The sequence below is a fragment of the Chrysemys picta genome, chromosome 1 (genome assembly GCF_011386835.1).
Source record: "Chrysemys picta bellii isolate R12L10 chromosome 1, ASM1138683v2, whole genome shotgun sequence".
Taxonomy (NCBI): Eukaryota; Metazoa; Chordata; order Testudines; family Emydidae; genus Chrysemys; species Chrysemys picta.
Genome location: NC_088791.1, coordinates 171711803 through 171735662, shown reverse-complemented (window position 1 = coordinate 171735662; position 23860 = coordinate 171711803). Strand labels below are relative to the sequence as shown.

General features: G+C 43.5%; 1 long non-coding RNA gene across 1 annotated transcript in view; it reads left to right on the top strand.

The window, feature by feature from the left end:
* Positions 1-13098: 13098 nt before the first annotated feature.
* Positions 13099-23860, top strand: part of LOC135976991 (uncharacterized) — a 59429-nt gene continuing 48667 nt past the window's right edge. The window contains exon 1 of the long non-coding RNA XR_010594286.1: positions 13099-13438. This is a non-coding gene — a long non-coding RNA (uncharacterized LOC135976991). The remainder of the gene's footprint in view (positions 13439-23860) is intronic.

The following is a 23860-nucleotide window of genomic DNA, read 5'->3' as shown; positions in this document are numbered from 1 at the left end:
CAAAGCTAACACAAGGGATTCCCTAGGCCAATACATTCTCTCTGAAGAGGCAAAGTAGGAGGGGAAACAATTAACTGACATGTACTGGCAATAATAGCGGCTGCAGGCAGAGCATTAACTGGTGTATTAATTCATTTATAATCACCAACTTCCTGATTAGCTTGATTATTGCCATCATATTTGGATGTGGAAGATGGTAGGGGGCCTTGGATAAGCTTCAATCAGGGCCAGCTCCAGGCACCAGCTTAACAAGCAGGTGCTTGGGGGCGGCCAAGGGAGAGGGGCGGCACCTGCGGCAATTCGGGGGCGGCAGGTCCCTCACTCCCTCTAGGAGTGAAGGACCTGCCGCTGAACTGCCGTTGCTGATCGCGGCTTTTTTTTTTCCCAATTGCCGCTGCCTATCGCGATCGCAGCTTTTTTTTTTTTTTTTGCTTGGGGCGGCAGAAATGCTGGAGCCGGCCCTGGCTTCAATGATGGTATAATTATCTATCCCTTTGTACAGTCACTTAAGCACTAAAATATGATGCCGTTTCCTCTGCTTGATCAAAGAATCGGACACATTGTATAACTAACCTTTCAGTAATCACAGGCACACTGGGGTTAAGGGGAAGAAGCAGTCTAATTTTTGTTTAGTGGGGATGTGTCTGAGCTATCATTTAAGTGAGGAAGATGAGCTTCTTTTTTTTAGATACCCGATATTCATTTCTCATTGCAGCATGAAAGTCCTAAATCTGCCTGACTAGTGGGAATAGCTCTCCAGCTCCATCCACCTGATATGAACTTCATGCTTTGCATACTTACAGAAAGCTTTGTCTTACTCACCTAAACAGAGGATTAAGGAAGAATAAGCATCCCTCCTCTACTGTCTTGCTCAGTCTGCTTGGGTCTTGGGTCCAAGTCTGGTGCTGAGCACTGCCTCTGCTCTCTGGATACTACATAATGGATAGAGGGGGAAGGAAAGGGGTGGAAAGGGGCAGAGAGTGTGCACAGCCTTGGCTCCTCCCTCCTTCCCTCTACTGGCTGGCCAGAATAGCTGGCCAGGCATCAAGTGGGAGGAAAGCTACACCGAAGTGGGGTGCACAAGGGGAATTGTGACTCTCTAAGCCACAGTTCTTCATTGGGGTTGCTCTTGGTCCAGTGCAGTTACATAGTGTGCCTTATTCAGAGCTGCAAATAAAGACTCAGTGTAGCCTAGAGTTTTTGGTCTTCCTTCTCCATCTGCAGTCTTATTCTCTCATCTTAATGCTACATTCTCTCCTCCTCTAGTTGCCTTTGCAGTCCCAGTTTCTCTTCCCAGTGGGTCAGCTGGAGCTGTGACTCTACCCCCATCTCATGCTGCAGCTCAGGAAAATATTTAATCCCTTGGTATCCTCCTCAAGTTGTTAATGGACTCTGTTTCTTCTCCTTTTGCCCTCTCATCGCTGCTGGAGTAGGGAGGCATCTCAGGGGTCTATCAACACCTTCCTCTGTCAGTTGATTGGGCATTGCCTCTGTGTTACCAGCAAGTGCTAGGAGAGGGTCAAGATGTGGGGGTGCAGAAGAATCCATTCTAATTCTGAATCTTGCAGTTTGAAATACAGGCACTGTTCAGTGCACAGATGGGGCATCATGGAGCCATTGTTAAATGGGGGAAGTTACAAATAAAATGCAATATATATCATCAAACATTCTATTGATTTTTTTTAAGGTGAAATGTTTTGTTCTTGCCTGGAATGCAACAAAGGAAATAATAGGGAACTGCAATACAGACTATTAGAGTGAGAATACTTTTAACAATTCCTTACTCCAATATTTTTGGGTGCTTGTTTTCAGTTTGGTGCCCTTACAACACACATCCTCCACTAGTATAAATCAGTGAAGCTTCACTGAAATAAATAGAGCCCTGCTGATTTAAATTAGGTGTGGATCTTACCTCGTATTTATTACAGGCCATGCAAGGGGATATTGCAGGTAATGGTTGGCTACTAGAAGATATAGCTATGGTGAATATTTCCCCTCACATACCAGCTGGAGTTAAAGTTGATGATTGGGGCTGTGCAGTGAAGGAACATATCAATATTAATGGGATACTGGGAAAGGATGCAGATCCTTGTAACCTGGTTACAAATCTGGAGGAGTAGATGTCTTATACAGCATAGGGAGAGTTTCCAAAATGCCAAGGAGATTTAGGAGCACAGGTCCCATTAACTTTCAATGGGACCTGTGCTCCTAAACTGCTTACATGTTTTTGAAAATTAACCCCGTTTCCCATACAATGAGAAAATACAACACAAATCACATATAATATAGCTCAATACCTTGTGTGAGGGCACTTCATCTCCCATCAATTCATCTCCATAGTTGTCATCATTAAGACCTTCTCACTAGTTGGTCTTTTCTAGGACAAAATCCTAAAATAAATTTATGTTGGTGTCTTCTCTCCATTTGCATATGAAAAGTTTCTGAATTAAAATATATTTACTCTTTATAAGTCCCTTGAAAGTGATCTTAGAATACACTAAATCCCATAGCAAAGTTATATCTTTTTTTACCAGATGTTATTTTTGTCTACAATGCTGCATAGATTCTATCTTTTGGCCTTAAAATGTACCTGGCCTCCCTAATACTACAGTAATACAAATCTATCAATGAGATTGTCTGACTGCTATTGTGTCACTTAGAGTGGCAACCTGTTTACCTTCAAAGGTGAATGCAAAGCCGGATGTGACACCAGCACTATATAGTATGTTCTGGCAATGACTATGGAGCTATATTAATGCTGTTGTGTATTATTCATTTACTCTTCCTACACAAAGGTGAAATGTGAGATTTTTAGCTTTTGCGAGTTGCAAATGCATAGTACGACATACTAAGAACGTTTCTGAGAAAGTATGGTCCAGCGTTAGATTGCTAACCTGGGACATGGGAGACCCAGAATCAATGCCCTTCACTACCACGAACTTCCTAAGTGACCTTGAGCAACTCACCTAATCTGTGCCTTAGTTCCCCATCTGTAAAATAAGGATAATAAAACTTTCCTACACACAGGGGTACAGTAAGAATATATTTACAATTGTGAGGTGCTTGGATACTATACAGGGCCGGGTTTAGGACCTGTGGGGCCCGATTCGAATACCCAGCGGCAGTCCGGGTCTTCGGCGGCACTTCGGCGGCAGGGGGTCCTCCATGCGTCTTCCGCGGCACTGAAGGACCCTTCGCCGCCGAAGTGATACCAAAGACCCGGAGCGGACCGCCGGTGGGTGAGTAAAAAAAATTAAGAATTTTAAAAGGCGCCTAAGGTGCGGGGCCCTCTTAGGCGTGGGCGTGGGGCCCGATTCTGGGGAATCGGTGGAATTGGCCTAAAACTGGCCTTGATACGATACTAATGGGAGGAGAGGCATATAAATACCCATGATTTCTGGATACATACAGGGACTTGACTACATAGGGGTATTAAACCAGATTGATATTTGTACTTCAGTCAAGTATTTGACATGGTACCACATGGGAAATTATTAGTAGAATTCGAGAAGATGGGGATTAGTACAAGAACTGCCGGGTGTATAAGGATATAGCTAAAGAGGAGAAGGCAAAGGGTTGTTCTGAAAGGTGAATTATCAGACCGGAGGGAGCTTATTAGTGGAGTTACTCAAGGATCGATCTTGGGAACAATCTTATTCAATATCTTTATTAATGACTTTGGCACAAAAGTAGGAGAGTGCTAGTGAAATTTGCTGATGATACAAAGTTGGGAAGCATTGTCAATACAGAGGAAGATCAGAACATTACACAGGAATATCTGGATGACCTTGAAGACTGGAGTGACAGAAATAGGAAGAAATTGAATAGGACAAAGTGCAAGATCACATTCTTAGGGTCTAATAATTTCTTCTACAAGCCGGGAGCTCATCAGTTGGAAGCCACGGAGGGGGAGAGAGACCTGGGTGTGTGGAATGATCACAGGATGACTATGAGCCACCAAAGTGATGTGGCCATGAAAAAGGCAATTTGAGGATGTATTAGGCGAGGCATTTCCAGTATTAATGCGAATATTATACTTGAGAGTTCATTGGTATGATGAAAAGTGCAGGAGCATTTCTGAGCTGATTCTGGTAGCTTAAGTTTTCATTCTCTTGACTGATGATGCAATGTTTGAGAATGACAAGGTGTCAGTTTAGGACATAAAGCTTCAAATATACAGTCTTCTGTAAGGCTGGATAAAGCAGTACATGAAGTTACCGGTAATGTACTGAATTATAGTTTAGATTACCATCCACAAACAATGTTTGGGTTTTCTTGTAAGCAGGGCTTTTTGATTTGTGGTTTAATAATTCCTAATGGCCTGTTCTAATGTCTCTGATGCACTGACACTATGGAATAACTTACATTGATCTTAGCATGACCTATGCATTTCCACAGATGACCAAGCAAAGAATTGTGAAACAATTGCTCAGTTTAGAGTAGTTATAAAACCCCCTTTCCAACTGGAATGAATGGGGTTAGTTTTAAGTTTACATTTTTAAAACCTTGGTATCACACTCAAAAGCTAATAAATAATCTGCAACCTTTTCCAGTCCACAATCAATATGTTATTCAATATTTATTTCCTAATTTCAAACAAGTCTAAAGACGGGCAGCTCAGAAATGCCAACGTAGGACAAAACTGATGATAACAATGACATTTATTGACATTTCTGAAGCAGAAAGAGATTTAAATGAAGTTAAACTGCCTTTCCACAAATGACAAGGGTATAATGAAAAGCCAGTGAACACAATAAAATACACACTGCCAGCTGCATGTAGGTCAAAGATGGAATTTACATAAATGTAGGATAACTTTCCTTTTATGTTACTTTATGGTAGCGCTTGACAATGGCCTGATTGTTGATAGCCCCACAGCAGTCATGTACTACTTTCTGCTATCTGAAGGAGAAGGTTTTACCAGTAAAAATGTAATAAGAAATTCCTCTCCTCAGGTCATTATGATATTGCAGTACCCCCAAGGCACTTTGGGTATATAGGGCTTGGTATTCAGAGGTGTAGAATGTGCACAAATCCAGCTGAAGTCTATGTGTGTTGTCATGTTCAGCACCTCTAAAAATACCAGCTGTGCTACAAGTCTGAAGGGAGGGGCTTCAAATGCACCTAATCTTGCAAACTTCTATTCATAAAGGAAGTGTGTATGAGAGAAGGGAACACCTATTAAGTTTTGGGAGGTGTGCCCGCCCATATCTGAAGGCCCTTCCCCCAGCCTAAGGGGAGGGGCTACCAAACCTGGGGCTCAAGCAATTATGGGGGACAATGAATGAAAAAACAGGGACAGGACTGAGGGTTTCAGGTTCAAAAGAAGGGATCCAGAAGGAGACACTGAGCAGAGAACCTCAGACAGCACCCACTGCTTCTTGAAGGTGTCTAGAGAGCCAGCAGATGTGGCCCAGAGAAGCTCTGCCTGGATACGTGATTGAAGGAAGGAGTGGAAATAGGCCCCACAGGTACAGAGCACCTCCCTGTCCAGCATCCTCCTCCTGGTGGAATATATGGCCATCTCGGCAAGCACCAGGAGGAGGTTGATGAGGAGGTCTCGCAGCTTCATGGGCCCATGGATGGGTGTGCAAGTATCAGGAGGTGCAGGGAAAAGTGCAGACAGAACCTGAGAAGAAGGTTCTGGAGGAGCTGGAAAAGGGGCTGCAATCTGGCATACTCCAAGTAGACGTGCACCAGGATCTTCCTAATGCCTCAAAAGCGGGAGGTGTCGGGGGGGGGGGGTGAACCATGCCAGGTACAAAACCACACTCGTGGCTCCATGAAGAAGCTGCCTGCAAATATCCCTGGTGGGCTGTGGGACCAAGGTGGAATACAGGCTAGCCCACCAGGGTTCTTCCACAGGAGGTAAAAGGTCCTGCCACTTGATGTCAGGGACATGAGGAGTGAGGAAATGGAATATTTGGAGCATGTGCGTGTACAGCTGTTCCTTAGGTATGGTTCGGAAACAAACCAACTGGAAGTCGTACAGCTGGTTCAGGTTATGCAGGGGAGAGGGCCAGTGAGGAGGGGGGTGGACTCATGGGGCAGGGGTCCAATAACAAGGTCTGGAGGGTGAGTGGGGAACACCCTCCCGCAGGACCCACTCAAGGAAGACCCAAGATGTGGATGATACATGTGCTGGGGCGGAATGAGGGGTGGAGAGCCCCATGCACTGGCCAAGAGCCCGGGGATCCACCGAGTCCCCCTGGTCATAGTCCAGGAGATCTCCAATTGTGGTGGTGCCTGCCAGGACCAATCTCTGGCACACTGAGGCAGACTCCACCACCTGCACACAAAGCTGGGGGTTGTGTATCAGGGATTCCATGAGGAGATCTACCCTCTCAGCAACTACCGTGAACCTGGTTGCCAAGACCAGCTTCCAGGTCCAGAGGAGGTCCTGGTAGAAGCCCGGCATCTTAGAGAGGTCTTGCAGAAGACCCCTGAGATGAAGATAAAAGAGCTGCCTGGCATATTGGAGTCCTCAGAGGTAATGGAGGAAGGCCAACATGCTTCACGCTGGACTGCTTGCACCATAACGGAGTCTCTTCAGGGCCTGGAGGCGGAAGACAAGGAACTGGCTGTGAAGGCAAAGCAGGCCCTGTCCCACCTCCTCCAGGGAAAGACTCAAAACCACCGCAGTGACCCAGTGCAGTCCTGGTCAAAAGAACTCTAGAGCTAACCTCTTGAGATTAGCCAGGATACCTGGGACTGGCACAGGGTATTGAGCTGGTGCCAGAAGAGGGAAGGGAACATGGGAGCAGGCAGTACTGGGAAGGCCAGAGGGGTGAATAGTAAATGGAATAAGGGAAAATTGAGGAAAGCCAGGACAGATCAGGGAATCCATAGACAGTGTCAAGGGGATGATGTCGTGTAGCAGAAGAATAAGATGAAGTCAATTGGGCTCTGTGTGGATGAAGCAGTCTCTGCCTGTGTCTGGTAAATCAACACAATCAACACCTCAAATTGTAAGCTTTTCAGAGCAGGGATTGTCTCTCACTCTGTTTGTACAGCACCTACCACCAGAGGGCCCAAATTAATAGTTTACTTGCATTGGAAAACATGGTATTGCATGCTTTAGACTCTTTCTTCCACAGTTTGTACATGCTGTTGGTTAAAATGTTGATGTGTTTGGACAGTATCTTTTAAGAGCAGCAGCAGCAGAACTCCAAACACAAAGCAAATTTAAATAAAGCCAGCCAGATTAACTGGTTTGGTAATGAAACATCATGCACATCTCTAGATCATACCACATGGTGATGTTACCGAGCGATGCAGTTCTATGGAAATGCTGCACTGCAATAACAATTCTGCTCAGGAGAAGACATTAAACTATAGTTCCTTTTAATGGGTCAGCAAATACAAATTAAACATCTAGTGGCAAATTTCAGAAGACTTGTGTTTAGCCTTGGTTTTCATCTTATCTCAGTAAGCTTCTTATTTTATACTTATAGGAGCCCCAATCTTGAACTAAAACTCTGTGGGCATCTCTGCAGTGTCCCGCAGTTAGGACTAAGGGGGTGTGAATTGCACGTCAGAGGACTACATTAGCGTACTCAGGATCTTTAAGTTCATGCCTGCAACATCCACACGGGGAGTTACAGCACAGCACTCTGGTGCACACTGCTACTCACATTCTCTGAATCCGAACTGCCAGGCAGTGGAGGCAGACGACCTAGTAGTGCAGGTGGATACAGAAAGACAGGGAATATAATGGAGCCTAGTGCAAAGCCCATTGAAGTATGTGAAGCATTCCACTGATTTCTTGGGCCCTGGATCAGGCCCTTGATGAGCACACAATAGCTATTTCATTTGACTTAGCAAGCACTGTGCTGCCCATAGTTAGCTCATTGCTCTGGGATACCAAATTATGTTTTATTTGTATAAATAACCACATAGAACTGTAGATGTGTAATTACTCCTTTGAGATATTCCAAAGCCTCAGAAATTACACCACTACACAAAGCCCTTATTGTACATATTTCTACAAGGCTGGTGCGCATACATAATATAGTAGTGTAAGAAATATGTTTATATTCTTGGGTACAGAGAAATAAAACATAGACTGCTGTGGTATAAATGATGGCTTTTGGAGGGTGCTCCCACTTGGTTAATTCTCCTTTTCCCTTTTTCCTATTATATAGTTGATGACTTGCTTTTAAGGCTGTTACTTTATATGCATTGTGTAAATACCGCATGGCTTCTGGGCACCTGTTGAGATATTTTTACAATTAGGCAGCTCATAGTGCTAGCTTGTCTTTTGTTACGGTTTTTTAGTCATGCATATCTTTTGCTATTTCAGTTTCCCTTATGCACTGCTTTTCTGTTTTGATATGATGAAAGCCATAATCCAACACAATTTAGATTGATTTTATATTTATAGTTACCATACCGCATTATACACTTTGTTGTCCAAAAAAGTCCTGAAGTAACACTGCAGTTGTACACACTAAGTTCATAATACTGTACTTCCACTGTGCTGTTTTATGAGGCGATAATCTAGTTCCTGATTAGTACCTCAAAAAATAGCTAAAGCACTTCTACTACTGTTATTTTACAAGTTAGTGCTTTGCTAAATCTTATTATTATATTTTATTGTTTGTTTTCACTCTGAATGTGGCTGGGTAAAGTTGTGATTAGAGTGCAAGCATTCTTTGCCTGTTATGGAAACAACGCGCTCCATCCACAGGCACAACTCCCGTTGACATTGGTATGAGTTCCTCGTATCATGTCTTGGGGCATGTTACTGTGGTGTTCAGTGATCACTTAGTGCTTACGGTGTTTGAAAGAGGTCTGCTTTATACTGTGACCAGTTCCAACTGACTGTGCATAAGAACATCATAAGCTTCTAAATTGCCTGCGAAGCTCAGCCTTTAAAGGTACAGTCCCATATGGCTCTAACCTGCTTCTGCTGCAAGACAGCAATCAGGGCTGCATTTGATGGGGTATGATTTTTTTATTTCTTTTTCTGGTCAATTATATTTTATCATTTCTGCTGAATTTGAAAGCCTGCATATACAACTAGGTTGGAAGAATTAAGGGGGAAACTTTAAAGGTGGGTTCTGAAAGTTGGCCATCTAATTCCATGTATAGGTAAATGGGCTTGTCTCCTAGAGTGCTATGCTCCTATAGCTCTTTTTTGGGGGGAGGGGGGGAGGGGACGTTGGCCACCCACCGTTGAAATTTTTGACCCAAGAAACTTTTACTGACATAGGCCAACATTTTCAAAATTGACCACTGTTTTTGGGCAACCAACTTGAGAACAAGTCATTAGTACATCCCATTGCTAAAATAGCAGTTGTTTGGCAATCTGGCGGGGGGGGGGGGGGGGGGGTAGCTTTTAAAGGAGTGGATTACTGCAACCTAACTTTGGAGCTTTCCATAGAAAACAGAAGGAGCTGAAAAGGCCTTAGTTATGTATCTATTTTTATTATGCAGGGTAAACTGAGTGTTCGGTATCCTTTTTCCAGTATTCAGATGCCCTCGCCTTTAGAGACAGAGGCAGTCCTGAGGAAAAGAGACTGAACATTTTAATGAGTAGGCTGGATGCACCTCTGGTGGTGCAGGAAGGTGTGAATTGGGCCCATGTGCCTAGGGGAAGTCTGCCCCCAGGAGGAATTCTCCCTGGGAGAGTGAAGACAGTCTTTCTGCCATTGAGCTCTCTGGAGGGCTTTCCATCAGGGAAAGGCAGCTTTAATTTATGGCTGGATCTCTGTGGGAGGCTGGCCAGCACATGAACTGAATCCCCACCCCCTACCCTTTGGCCCTTCCCAACATGCCTTCTGCCTGAGCAGGGGCACAGCTTTATTCTACTGTGACTTTCCACTAGAAAGACTTTTAGCTGCAGGACTCCTGCAGGCCTGGGATATGTTGGTGGAAGCCAGTGTGTTCCAGTATCAAATGGAACCCAGAGGCTTTCACTCTTCCCTTTGTAACTAAGATATCTGTTATCCTACCCAAACCTTTTGCTTCTTTTTCAGCAATGCATTTCTATCTAGTCATGTTCCTTCTATTGTATCTGGCCTTTTACATGGTATAATAAATCTTAGATATGTATACATATAAATATAATCCTCTTAGACTGCACTTTTTAATGGCATTTGCTCAGGGTGACTCCTGAATGCCCATTAACACAGCACATCCATTATGGATGGATCTTTTTGCTCTTCCATAACCTGACAGACAACAGAGTGTTTGAATTGCAGTCCCAATACCTCAGGGGGTCCCTTGATTTGTTTATTACAAGCCAAGGGGACTTGCCCTGCTGTGGTGTAACCTTGGATGTCTTTTACAGATTCTAAGCTACAGAATAAGGGTGATCCCTGAATAGATACTGATTTGATTTGAGGAAAGAACTCTAAGATCCTACTTTTATCAATAGTTTTCCACCCCAGCTCCTTTCCTCATTACAAACCCATTGTCAGTCCTTCACCTTCCTAAATTTTGCCTCCTTCCCATCTCTACAGTTGGTTATCTACCCTCACTACCTTTGAAAATCAGATTATGGGGCCCAGCAACTCCGGCAGTTGCTCTCCGGAGCCCAGGCTGCTGTTGAACTCAGTTCTGTATGTGCTGATCTAGGCATTCCAGAGTACGTTAGTCATCTTAAAGTACACTGTCTGAATTCCCCAGAGATGAGGGGAACCTCAGGAAGAGGTTAACAGAGGTGCTGGGTTGCATAATCATTAAATGTACATTGAGGGAGCCAGGAGTCTTGGAAGAGTTGAGGGAGGGGGGGATGAAGGAATATGAAGGAAGCAAGAAAGGTGAGGGTGTGGGGGAGAAAAGATTCAGGTAGTTTTGCATGTGTGGGAATTGGGAGTCTATTGGAGTATCATGCAAAAGGAGACATGGCCATACTCGGAGCCAAGAAGATGGAGGTGGGTCAGCCTTATCTTTTCTACACTGGTTCCTTCATCCCTACTGTATAAAAGTGCTGCTAACTCTAGTTCCCAGAAGTTTACTTTTCTTTCAAAGTGCAGAAAATGGTAGGAAAAAACCCCTGATTGCCTCTCAATCAATAGTTTAGAGTGGGATAGGGAGGGAATGCAGCTGGAACTCATTAATCTGCCAAGCCTGGCTGCCAGGTAATACAGGAGGAATGAAGGAGAGGCCATTTGTGAAGGGAAGAGAACAGACTCCACTCAGAAAGAGACTTTATTTTCTTGCTTAGACCAAAAGACTTTATTTAGACCTTGTTTATGCCCCACAAAGGGGAGAACTAAAAGCGTCTACTTTTTTGTTGTTGTTCTGGGAGCATAGAACTTACACTACTGGAGAGGGTAGGTTTCAGCCTGTGACAGGAGTCTAAAGTCCTGAATTATAACATGGCAATCAATGGGTCTTGAAGTCAATGGGACTACTTGCATGTTTAAAACTACGCACATATGTAAATCTTTGCAGGATTGTGGCCATACATGATGGGAGGAATATCAATCTGAATCTAGACTCTCATGTAAAACCATATGAAGGTATAGATGAACCCCCATGCTGTTTCTTATACCTATCTCATAGAGCTGGAAGAGACCCTGAAAGGTCATCAAGTCCAGCCCCCTGCCTTCACTAGCAGGACCAAGTACTGATTTTCCCCCAGGTCCCTAAGTGGCCCCCCTCTAGGATTGAACTCACAACCTTGGGTTTAGCAGGCCAATACTCAAACCACTGAACTATCCCTCCCCTTCTTGCTCCTTGGGACAGATCCTACCCCTCTCCTTTCACATGGGAGGTGGGTCACAGCCTGGGGATTGGGCAGCCAAGGCCTCTATGTCATAGAGTGTGTAGGGCCATGGATTGTTTTAATCCATCCTGCCTGCAACCTGAACCCTTGGCTAATTTTGTTTAGGCTTATAGCCTCTGCATGGTTATTTATGTATTTAGATTTTTAACATCTGCCTTATATGTTCATATACATTAAAAATGAAATCCTTACTGAGACTGGGGAAATGTGTGCAGTTGCTTAAAACACCATCTGAATCCTTTGCTTAAAACAAAGGAAATAAGGAAAACATCATTTTTTCCCAATGAATTGGCCATCTATCATCCTATCATTAATCTTCACATTGTGGGAAAAGATTATGGAGACAGCGGTGGCTCTTCGGTTACTTTATCTCTTTAATCATGTCCCTTTTGAGAAATGTCAGGTTTTTTCTCACCTGAGCATAGCAGTGAGATAACCCCACTTCTTTTTAACGATGACAGAAGTACCTTGTGTCAACTGATTTCATAGATCTCTCTCTGCTTCCTTTTGGCATTGTACATCATGGAGCTCTTGTAAGAGCACCTCAAGGATATACAGTAGTTGGCTGTCTAGCTATGTCCTTTGAGGCATTTAAATCTTTGATTTCAAACTCCAGACTCCACTGTAGGTTATGTGAAGAATCAGATAACACCAGAGGGATGAATGGATGAATGTACCAATCTCAGGGATGACATATTGGCATCCATTCCCTGTGGCATTTAAAAGAGGCCGGCAATATTTTATCATTAGTCCATTACACAAAGGAATTCAATTTTGCAGTTACTGCAGTCTTCCAACCAGAGCCACCTTTTAGCATTTTGGAGTGGGCCTGAAAAATAATTTTCTCCCTCACGCATGGCCCTAAATTTTCAAATTCAAATGGCACCTCCCCACTGCGATTGTACTACTAAACACAGTCCTGGCCTTAGGATTTTGTGGAGGGTCAGACACATTGTTCTTTAGCGCCATTCTAATCTGATCAACTTTCTATTAAAAAAGAAAGAAGTCTGAGTTCACATTAAACTGTTCTAGTGCAGAAGAATGCTGGAGCAGCTATTTGTGTTGGGGTTTCTACATAGCTGCTTGTGATGGCATAGTCAGGCTTTTAAAGGCAGCACTGCATAGTGGTCAGACCTAGTGGCTAGAAGTATGTGTGTGTGTGTGTGTGTGTGTGTCTCTCTCTCTCTCTCTTTCACACACACACAAAACCTGAAGGCAATATAGATAGAGAGAAAGTGGGAATAATGATGCATGGAAGGAAATCTTATCACTATATCTTTAAGGACTCCAGGGCTAGGAACTTAGCACAGAGGATGGGGCAAGGCTCCCCTCTTGTCCAATGTTTTGGGGATGAGCTGGGAGAAAGAGGTCAGTATAAAGACTGCCTCTGTTCCTTGCAGCAGCCAGGGCAGATACTAGGAGATGCCTGCCTGCTGGACCTTCCTAGCTTCAAGATTAATTTTGGAAAAGAGGGCCATCTGAGGGAGAAGCTGATTAGGTCCTATGCTACAGCTAGCTAAATTATAACCCAGCCCCAAGGAGAAGAGCTATTTTAGCAGAGAGGCAGGGACACCTGGGATAGACCCTGAGCTAGCAGGGGAACTGCTGCAAAGCTTTCCAGGCAGTGGAGAAACTTGAGGCCTTGATCTCACCAGACTCAGATTTGTTGTTTTGGGACTCATGTTTTCTCAAGACTTTGAGGTAAGCATCTTTAACTCATTGTTCAAGTGCAGTGCTTCTCTTAGAATGCTGTATTAAATGGAGATACACTAATTAGAGAGTTTGGCTTTTACTTGTCTGTTAGTAACTTCATTGTTATTTCATCAAAGAGAAGTTTAAGGCCATACTTTGCCACAAAAGGGTGTGCTGAAGAGGCTTACACTGTTACACTATCAACATTTAAAACACATCTTCCAAATTCACTGGAGGTTTGGAGGCTGCTAGCACCTTCCAGATGGCAGAGGGTTGTGTATTTCCCCATCTCTATTTAACTATAAAATCCATGTTGGCCAGCAATATCAATAGAAAGGCTCAAAATAGCCATCCCACCTTTAACTCCAAACACAAAACTTTAGGACATGTGCTCGGAAGGTGCAATAAAATCAGCTAATGCAAATAAATTAATATACTAATCTGTTTTGTGTCTTACTGTATTCTTTTTCCATATCTTTATTCCTTTTTTATAATACCTTGTCAGACCAATTCTGTTCATCCTGATGCGATTACTTTTGTCTTATTTCTGTCCATTGTGGTTGTGGTTTTTGTTGGCTTACTTACTTCCAGACTCTGCCACCTTTACTCATACTATGTAGTACTATACTCCATTGGTTTCAGTCAGAATACTTGGGAGTAAGGTACCAATCAGAGTGAGTACAAAAGTGGCAAAATCTGGCCAGGAACACTTAAGTTGCCTGTGGGTAGTACTGGAGTCTTCTCTGCTCTGTAAAATACTAAGCATGCTATTGGGATCCAAAAATAAATAACTACTCTATTGGTAGTGAGGTCTGATGGTGGTCCTTGCACCACTTATGTTAGGCAATGCTACTTTAAATTTGGGAAAAGGTGACTTTGCTGGTCTCTTTTGGCACCAATTCAGCAGTTTGGGATTTAAGCACAAGCTTAATCCCCATTGTTATTTCTGGATGGGCAGACACCTGTAAAGCATTTCTGAGATCTGACTTATTTTACAGACAATAAGCTTACCCCTTCTCTTGCAGGGTGAAATCTTGGCCCTATCATGGCCAGCACTGTGGAGTGGATTGGGGTAAACTTATGTGCCCATGGAGGGTTAGATTGTCCTTTACCACCCTGTCAGAAGGGGTCAGGATATGGCCTTTTGTTAGTAGAGAACTGCATACAAGAAAAGGGGGCGGGGGAAATGGCCATTTTAAAGAAACCATGTCACAGAATCCTAAGTTAATTATAGAATATAGCGAAGCTATTACATGTGCACAGGTAAACAGAGCAGTGACCTGCTCTGCCATTATGATGTCCATTACAACCAGAAGTGACCTAATGAACTGCTTCATCTGCTCAGAGTAAAAAAGCTGGGAAGAACAGATTCCAAATACATACCCTGGTGAAGTCCAAGTAAGACCTCGGTGCTGGGGTGCTGCAGGAAAAACCAAATATATGTTAGCAGTCCAGTAAACATACAGAAACTAGCTGCACATTCTTAAAGGTCAAGAAAGGATACGTGTTCAGATCTATTTTTATGGGAATAATGGTGTTTTCCTTCGCCTGAGAAGAAAACATGTGCCAATTGTATCTGTCTAAGATTACGAACAAAACAGAATCCTCTGAAAGAAATTCTCATTGGTAGGTATCAGAGAGTGGGGAGGTAACACAGGAATTGTCAGTGAGAGTGAGTAAGGTGAGAGTAAGAACAGAAGAGGAATTCAGCAGCTTTTATCTCCCACGGCCTCTTCATTATTTTTTCATTCTTTGCAAAACTGGTATTTGATGAACTGCGGGGTGATATCAGAGTCTCTAGCACACATGGGCAAGGATGATGGAAATGTGAATGGAAGTGTCGTAGAGGATCAGGAAGATATTGAAAGCAGTGAACAGGTAAAGATGACCAACCTAATAACAAGAGCTGGCCTGGAGTCAGCTGTGGTTGGCTGTTTATAACTATGTGAGGCTTTCTATAAGAGAAAAGTCTGGAGCAATCTGACCACAGCCCTTTCCTTTCTTGCTGTTGTTCAGAGATTTTAGGAGTGTTGCAGTTGCTTTTTATCGAAGTGATGCTTTCTGGCATCACGTCTTTGGTAGCTCTACTGCTCTGTTGCAGATTACTTCATGTGCCAAGTTCTGGTTTAATCATTATCTTGACTGACTGCAAGCAAGGTAGGTCATTGTATTCTCTTCCCCTACAAAAGCTGAAGCTGCTCTCTACTGTGTGCGATACAGGGAATTTGGATTCCTTCATAAGGGGACTTTCCAACAGTTAAGCACTAAAAAGACTTAAAATGGACTGAAAGCAATGTGCAAAGTTTCCATTCCATTGTTTGACTACCCACTCCCTTTCCTTCCTGTTCTCCCTGGTGCACTTCAAATTCTGTCCACCGCTGTCACAACAGTCAATACATTTGCAGATGATGAGGGGGCTTCTGGCATCCATACTATCTGCTTTGTGTTGCACAATCGTAAATTTGGCAGACACTCCACTTAACCAAAGCGTTGAAAAGCAACTCCTACGGTTGATTGAATGATACCCTCCTTCTCTCCTAAGGGGAGGTATTGCTGGTATTAGAGCCCAATTCAGCAAAGCAGGTATGGGCAAGGATGTAGGTGTCTCTTTCTATGCAACAAAACACTTGAGGATGCACTAAAACTTTGTGCTTACCTGCTTTGCAGAATGGGGCTGAATTGAAGCCTTAAGAAGGGAGAATGTTGTGCCAAGGATGACCAGACAATAAGTGTGAAAAATCGGGATGGGGTGGGGGGCAATAGGCACTGATATAATACAACCCTCCAAATATAGGGACTGTCCCTATAAAATCAGAACATCTGGTCACCCTAGTTGTGTTTCAACAGACTGAAAGGTTACTGAGCAATCAGTACATTTATGTTGGAAGCTGGAACAATTGCCAGGAGTGCATGTGCCATTAGTGTGCTAATGTTTGAAACACAGGACCTACGAAATTTTAGTGTGAGTCCACTAGGCCAGTTAGAGCACAGCACGCTAATGCACTGTAGAAGTACAGGTTGCCATGCACTAACTTACCTTCTAGACAAGTCCTGAGCTGTATCAGGCCATTACAGCACAGCGTTTGCAACAAAATGCAAACTACCTTTTGTGTGCAGCAGCACGGTAAGCAGTCCGGTGGGTCGGTGCCCCTGTAAACAACCATTTTAGTCTCCTCACACTCCATTTGCTAAATCTTTACTCCTGCTTATTCATAAAAGAGCATGTGGACCGATGTTTGTTTTATGTTGTGGCCCCTCTGAACTGTCTGGAGAGCTGGAAATTACTAGTCTGGGTCCTAGAGCCAATATTATCTCACCATCCTTTAAACATTGGGAATCCATCTATAAGGCTTCAAAATCATTTATTGGGTGTTATGCTATGAGTTATTTCAATATGAGCTGGACTAGAAATTTAATTAGCTAGAATAATAGTTCTTCTAGCACTGTATAGCAATGCATGCGCAAAAAAAATTGTAACTAGGTTGTAATGTGATGTCTATATATCCGGCCTCACCAAGGTCTAAACATGCTTTGTTAAAATAGAACTCCACCATAGAGGAAATGGATGATGAATTTTATTTTAATTTATAAAAATGAATATGAAGAAAATAATAAAATGACGTGTCTGTCTGGAGAATTCTATTAGATGATGAAATTAGGTGGCCAATTTTATAACAGGAAAACCTCTTCACTTCAAAATTAGGATACAGACTTTGTTGACGGGCACATGTACCTTTTTTCCTCCTATCTGTCTTTCTGTCCAGAAAAATACACAGCCTTTGAAGCTGAATCTTGCCTCTCACAGAAGCATAAAACCAGTAACCCCATTGAATTCAGTTGAGTTACTGCTGCTTCATACTGGTTCCTGTGAGAGGGGAATCAGACCCTGTGTTCTTAAATAACATCTTATATCCTTTGTGAAGTACATTGTTAATATTTATACATGATACAGTGTTGGTGCTATGCAAACAGGACTTCTTTGTATGTATGATTGTTTTATCAGGAGATGCTGATTACTTTACATGCGCTGTTGTTCTTTTATGTAAACATCCCATTAGCAAGCTGCCACCAACCAACATCCCTTTCCTTTCCCTCTAGTTTCCTTAGTCGAGATCAGAGCTTACTTGAGTGGGTGAAATAGCTCGAGAAAATAGTTTCAGGTTGACTGCATTTTTTTGGGGGGGGGAGCAAATAAACTACTTGCAAATCTTATACCAATTTGCTGAATAGTTTTGATTAAACAATTTTTTGAGCTAGATTCACAAGGGGCCTCTAGTACCATTCACAAAATGGCCCCAAAAGGAAGTGATGGTACCCGTCTTACAAATGTAAGCAGAGTCAGGATGAGCTCTACCCTGATATCTGGTGGTGAATTATGGCAAGGGTGGAAAAGAACTTAAGGGGCTGATCTTGTTTTCATAGGCACACCCACCTGCCTAGCTTGGGACAACAACAACTGAAAGTGGTTTGGCTTTGGCTGGTGTGGGATCCCCAGTTTCTCTGTTGTTGGGGCAGGAAGAATAAAGTTTTGTTACCCTGATTCTGTGAATCAAGGCCAGTGGAACTATTGTATGACAGAAGGACTCACCAGTAACTAAGTAGCACTTGCTAGACAAGGGGCATGGGTTACAAAACCCCGTGAATTGAGAGAGGTTCGGGATAGGTATGTGTACCTGATGGTATGGGCCCCTTTTGAGGGCCTGGAACACCAATAGCACTACCCCCCCCACACACACACACACTGTTGAATAGCAGAGCATGGAACTGGGAGCAGAGCAGAGCAGTTTACGGGGACGGCTGGAGGAGCGGCGCGGCGGGTAGAGCGGAGTCATTCGTGGTAAAGGCTGCAGCAGAACTCCATGGAGAGGTGGGGCAGTCGGCCTCGGACCACGTAAGGTGCCCCTTAACACCCCATGTGCCCTCCCCATTTCTGCCCAGGCTGGGGGGGGGGGTAAAACTCTGCAGATAAACTTTCGAACTCTGGGGCAGCACTGACCAGGGACAGAGACTTTGGCGTTGTTGGACTTTGGGGTGATTGGACTTAAGACCCAGAGGGGAAAAGGACACTGCCAAACTTACTTGGAAGTGGGTCTTTTGCTCATGGTTTGTGTTATGAATCCTGTTTGTGGTGTTTCCCTGACATAATGCCGCATTGTTTCCCTCCTTTATTAAAAGGCTTTTGCTACACTCAGACTCCGTGCTTGCGAGAGGGGAAGTGTTGCCTCCTAGAGGCGCCCGGGGGGTGGTATGTAATTGTCCCAGGTCACTGGGTGGGGGCTCAAGCCGGTTTTGCATTGTGTTATTGAAACGGACCCCCTAGATACTGAACCCGGCCCTTGTTGCTGCCAACTTAGAGGGGCAGAAGGGTTACATAAATATAACTTCATAGAGTCCAAAGCCAGAAGGGACAATTGTGATCATCTAGGCTGGCCTCCCATGTAACACAGGCCACAGAACTTCCCCCAAATAATTCCTAGAGCAGATCTTTTTAGAAAAAAAAAATCCAATCTTGACTTTAAAATTGCCTGTGATGGAGAATCCACCATGACCTTTGGTAAATTGTTCCAGTGGCTAATTACCCACACTTAAAAACATATGCCTTTTTTTCCAGTCAAACTTCTAGATGCAGGAGACCTGGGTATTCAAGTATTCTTTCTCAGTCTCTCCTGTTGAAGTGGTTCCATTTCATATAAAATATTTGACTAGTCCTGTGAAGTAGGGATGTGAGCTTGGGTCTACACTACAGCCTTGCCAGGATGAAGTATTAATGCAAAGCACAACAGCTTCAGCAACAAAAACCTGCCCCACAATGCCCCATAGTCCCATGGTTGGGGTCTTGTCTTAGGAGATGGGAGAAACAAATGCCAATCCCTGCTCCACATTAGGCAGAGGGAGGAATTAGACCTGGTTTTCCCACAATCTCAGTGAGAGCCCTAACCACTGGGCTAAAAGTTTCAATAAGGAGTGCACCTTTTATACCTCTTCCTCTGGCCATTTTGTGAATTGAGCCCTTTAAATATGACCAGAAACAAAACACTTCTGGTCAAACAACATTTAGTTTTGTTCCACCAAAAGCAGAATTTTTTATTGTTCACTAAAGTGTTTGGAAATTTTCCAATTGTTTGACCTGAACCAAACTTGTTTTGGAACTGCCAGCGAATGGAAAAAAGTTTTGTTCAGCTCTAATCTCAATGCTTTCCCATATCTATTTCAAGGTCTGTGCACAGTCCCTTCCCTAGGAGGTAGAAGGAGCTACAGTACCACGTGCTCTCATCCCCACAGCCATCTTGCTGGGTAACACAGATGGGGAAATAGAATGCAAGCACAGGGCAGTGGCAGCTTCTCCTTTCTCTCACCAGGTGTGTTCCATGAGCTGCCGTCCATGACTTCTTGTTGCCACTTGGCTGCTGAGCCTTGGCCCGGAATAGGGCCAGACCTGCCAAGAGCTCTGCACCATGTGACAGCTTGGTGAAATGTTGCTTTGTGGAGAGGGGATGAATTGCACCTGTCAATAAAATAAAAACATAGAAATTGCCATACTGGATCAGATCAATGGTCCATCTAGTCCAGTATTCTGTCTCTGACAGTTGCCAGCAGCAGATGCTGCAGAGGAAGAAGCAAGCAGTTATGGGCTATTCTGCCTCCAAGGAAAGTGCCTTACCCCGAGCTGTGACAAGTTGGCTTATGTCCTGTAGTTTGAGGTTTTATGTCCCTTACAAAATGCTGTTTGTTGTTTTTAATATTTACTTGGATGTTCTTGTTGTTCGTGTGCATGTTTGATCTTTTTATTGAAACGTGTTAAGTACAGTTTTGGCTGTTTTAGAAATAACTTTTTTCCCAAGGAGTCTTGGAACTTGTATTGTAGTGGCAGTTTCTCCACTGTATTTGAAGGATTTACTTGCATGAAGAAATATATGGTCTTTTAGCAGTCTTATTTCTAAAAGGATTGAAAGCCCAGGGAATTCTCTCCACTGCCATGTGTGATCCCTGGCTGTGTTTAGTACCTTCCCGGGTAGGTCATCTGTTGTTCCTCACCTCCATGTGCTGCTGTGTTCTATCTTTAGCTGCATTTTGCATGATCGTTTCTGAAATATCCCAACATGCAACTTATCATAGTCAGCACTTTTAAGACCTTTGTGCCTCTCTGGACACCCAAGGGTTTCAGAAAGAAAACGCTGCTCCTAGGTTTGTTTTTAATGCAACAAATGTTCTAGAGAAAGCCAAGAGGGGGTTTGCTCAATATCCTCCTGGACTGCGCTGTGCAGTAAAGTATTTTTCACTTGCCTTCTCAGGTGTTCAGACAAACCTGTTTCTGTTTTAATTTTCCTGGGGTGCTCTTTTTCATTTTATATACATAATTGAATGCCAGCTCTGGTTATTTTAAATTTAATTTTGTTTTAGAGATAATCTCTTCTGCCACTTATATATTGATTCTCACTGGAATGCTTTGCGCTAAATACTTTTGTAAGTAGGGGAATGCAAAATATTAGTCACAGAACTCACTTTTTTTTAGTTTTTGTAGGTAATCAAAATGTTGTACTTTAGCAATACCCTCCCCTCCCCGCCACCTTTGTTTAAAGGTTCAATGTACTGAGTACAGACTGCAGCATTGCCATCAAATGTGACACTTTGTTTAAAAAAAGTGTGTGTGTTTTGTTTTGTTTTTGTGTTAATAGGCATTCACAAAGTTTTAAGCCCATTTGTAAATGTGAGTCATTTTACTCACCTGAATTAAGTTCAGTGGGTCTGTTCTCATGAGCGTTTGTTAGTGCACTAGGACTAGATCCTACCAAGTTTTGAGTGCTGAGCATGCCAGCCCTGATCTAACAAAGTATTCAGGCATGAAATTAACATTAAGCACCCAAGCAGCACCATTGACGGGACTACTTAGATCGGGGTCGGCAACCTTTGGCACGCGGCTCGCCGGGGTAGGCACCCTGGCAGGCCAGGCCAGTTTGTTTACCTGCCACGTCTGCAGGTTTGGCCAATCGCAGCTCCCACTGGCCACGGTTCGCCGTCCCAGGCCAATGGGGGACGACTGGAAGCCGCAGCCAGCACATCCCTCCGCCCGCACTGCTTCCCGCCACCCCCATTGGCCTGGAGCGGCGAACCGCAGCCAGTGGGAGCCGTGATCGGTCGAACCTGCGGACACGGCAGGTAAATAAACCGGCCCGGCCCACCAGGGTGCTTACCCTGGCGAGCCGCGTGCCAAAGGTTGCCAACCCCTGACTTAGATGCTTCAAATTAAACAGGTGATTAAATGCTATGCTGGATCAGAGCCAAAATACTGAGCACCTTACAGATCTGAGCATGCTGTATAGCAGGGGTTCTCAAACTGGGGGTCAGGACCCCTCAGGGGGTCATGAGATTATTACATGGGAGGTCATTAGCTGTCAGCCTCCACCCCAAACCCCGCTTTGCCTCCTGCATTTATAATGGTGTTAAATATATAAAAAGGTGTCTTTAATTTATAAGGGGGGGGGGGGTCGCACGTAGAGGATTGCTATGTGAAAGGGGTCATCAGTACAGAAGTTGGAGAACCGCTGCACCTGTATAACATGTGGATTTGCTGCACCTGTAGATAGCCTCACTGAATTCAGTGGGGCTCTATGTGGATATTGGGCAGAGCAGTCCATCTGCACAATGCAGAATTCAGGCCCTAGGTTGTAAACTGTTTTTCCATCTCTTTGTATAGTGCTCAGCACAGTGGGGCCCTGATCATGACTGGGGCCTTTTAGCACTACTGTACTAGAAATAATCCTAAAGCAATTTTTTTTCTTGGGGGAGATTGCATCAAATGGTGACAATTTTCACAAGAAATTCCACAAAACAGAAACTCTGATTTTTAGCAAGTCTCTGTAAGAACTCTGAGTGCAATCACGCTGCTGTCAAGTGCCAAGAAAAACTGAGGGCTCAAGGGACTCTTCTTAATATGAGAAATAAAATTCACTTTTGGTTTTGAAATAGAAAGTTTATGCTAAGGATTTAACAAATTACAAATAATTGACAAAATGACTAAATAACTTGTTCAGCTGACAGTTTTCCTATTAAAGTACTGATTTGGTTTGCATTCAGAGGAATCTTTTGCAAATCTATTCAGCAGCAGGCATCAGAAATATTCATTTTCTCACAGAAAGATGCATCTAACCCTCTTGTTAATTTGGAGGCAATTAAGATTGCAATGTGGCGGGATTGTTGTAGCAGAGTGACTCATGCCATACTTACCGGGGACCAAAAGGGTTTCTTTGCTTTCTGAGGCCAATCTGATTCTCCAGACTACTTAGTTTTGCAGTTATTTAAACTATATGCACTTGGGAGAATCAGATTTTTGGCGTCTCCTCTGTCAGCAAACCAACAAAATATAGAAACTGGAATTTTTGCATTGCTTAAACAAAATAAGACTAAAGAAGAATGATTTGAGCTTTGCAAGAGTGGGGGAAGAAGGGGGAGTATCTTTGAAGGCCGAAGTATTCCCAGTGGTGGTAATCAAGTTATTTATAGGTGAGGCAGCTGGACAGACACTGCTGTTTCCTTATCGCTTCATCATAAACCTAATCTTGATCTGTATAGGTAAGTGTCTGAGTAAGGGAGATATTCACTTGCCAGTGCGTCTGCCTTTACCTACCTTTACCTATTCGTTGTGTTGTGAGATTGCTTCATGTCACAGATGTAAATCACAGGATAAGAGAGTCTTTCTGACTGGATGAGTGCAACTTTTTAGAATCAGGCTTCTGAGTCAGATATTTGTAACTAAACAAACAGAATGTTGAGGATTAACATTCTGCAACATTTGCTTAAAATTCATTGTTTTGGTGAATATTTTCTGCTGGAAAACCCATTTGCTTGAATATTCATGGTAAGTGGGCATAGCTGAAACAAACAAAAGTTCTTAGGCTTTTCAGTTACGTTTATAGTACTACTGATCTGCATGGCACTTTACAGGCAATTATTCATGATAGGCCCCAGCTAAGAGATGATGATTATAGCTAAAGGGTCTGGTCCTCCAAATACATTATTTGAAAGAGGTCGGCAGTGTGAAAAATGCCTGGTGTTCCAAACTGAAGGAGGAAAAGGCACCAGTCTACAAGGTGCTGAGCATCTCCTGGCAGGTGCTAAGTATGCTTAACTCCTATTGCCTTCATGAGGTGCTCAAGACTTCACAGAAATGGCTCTAAAGGGATCATCAAGTGCCTAAGTGTGGGAAGAACATAGGGCATAATGGAGTAGAAAGAAACAAGAGGTCAGATACAGTCCAAAGAAGAATTTTGTGGAACTGTGAAGCTGAGAACAAAAGTGTATGAACTTAATGTGGAGAGAGAGTAAGCCAGGATGGAGTATTATACTGTAGCCAGAGCAGCAGGTGAGGAAGATAGGGAAAGCAGAGAGATTGGACAGGGGACGGGGAGAAATGGGGCTTTAGCAATAGGGAAA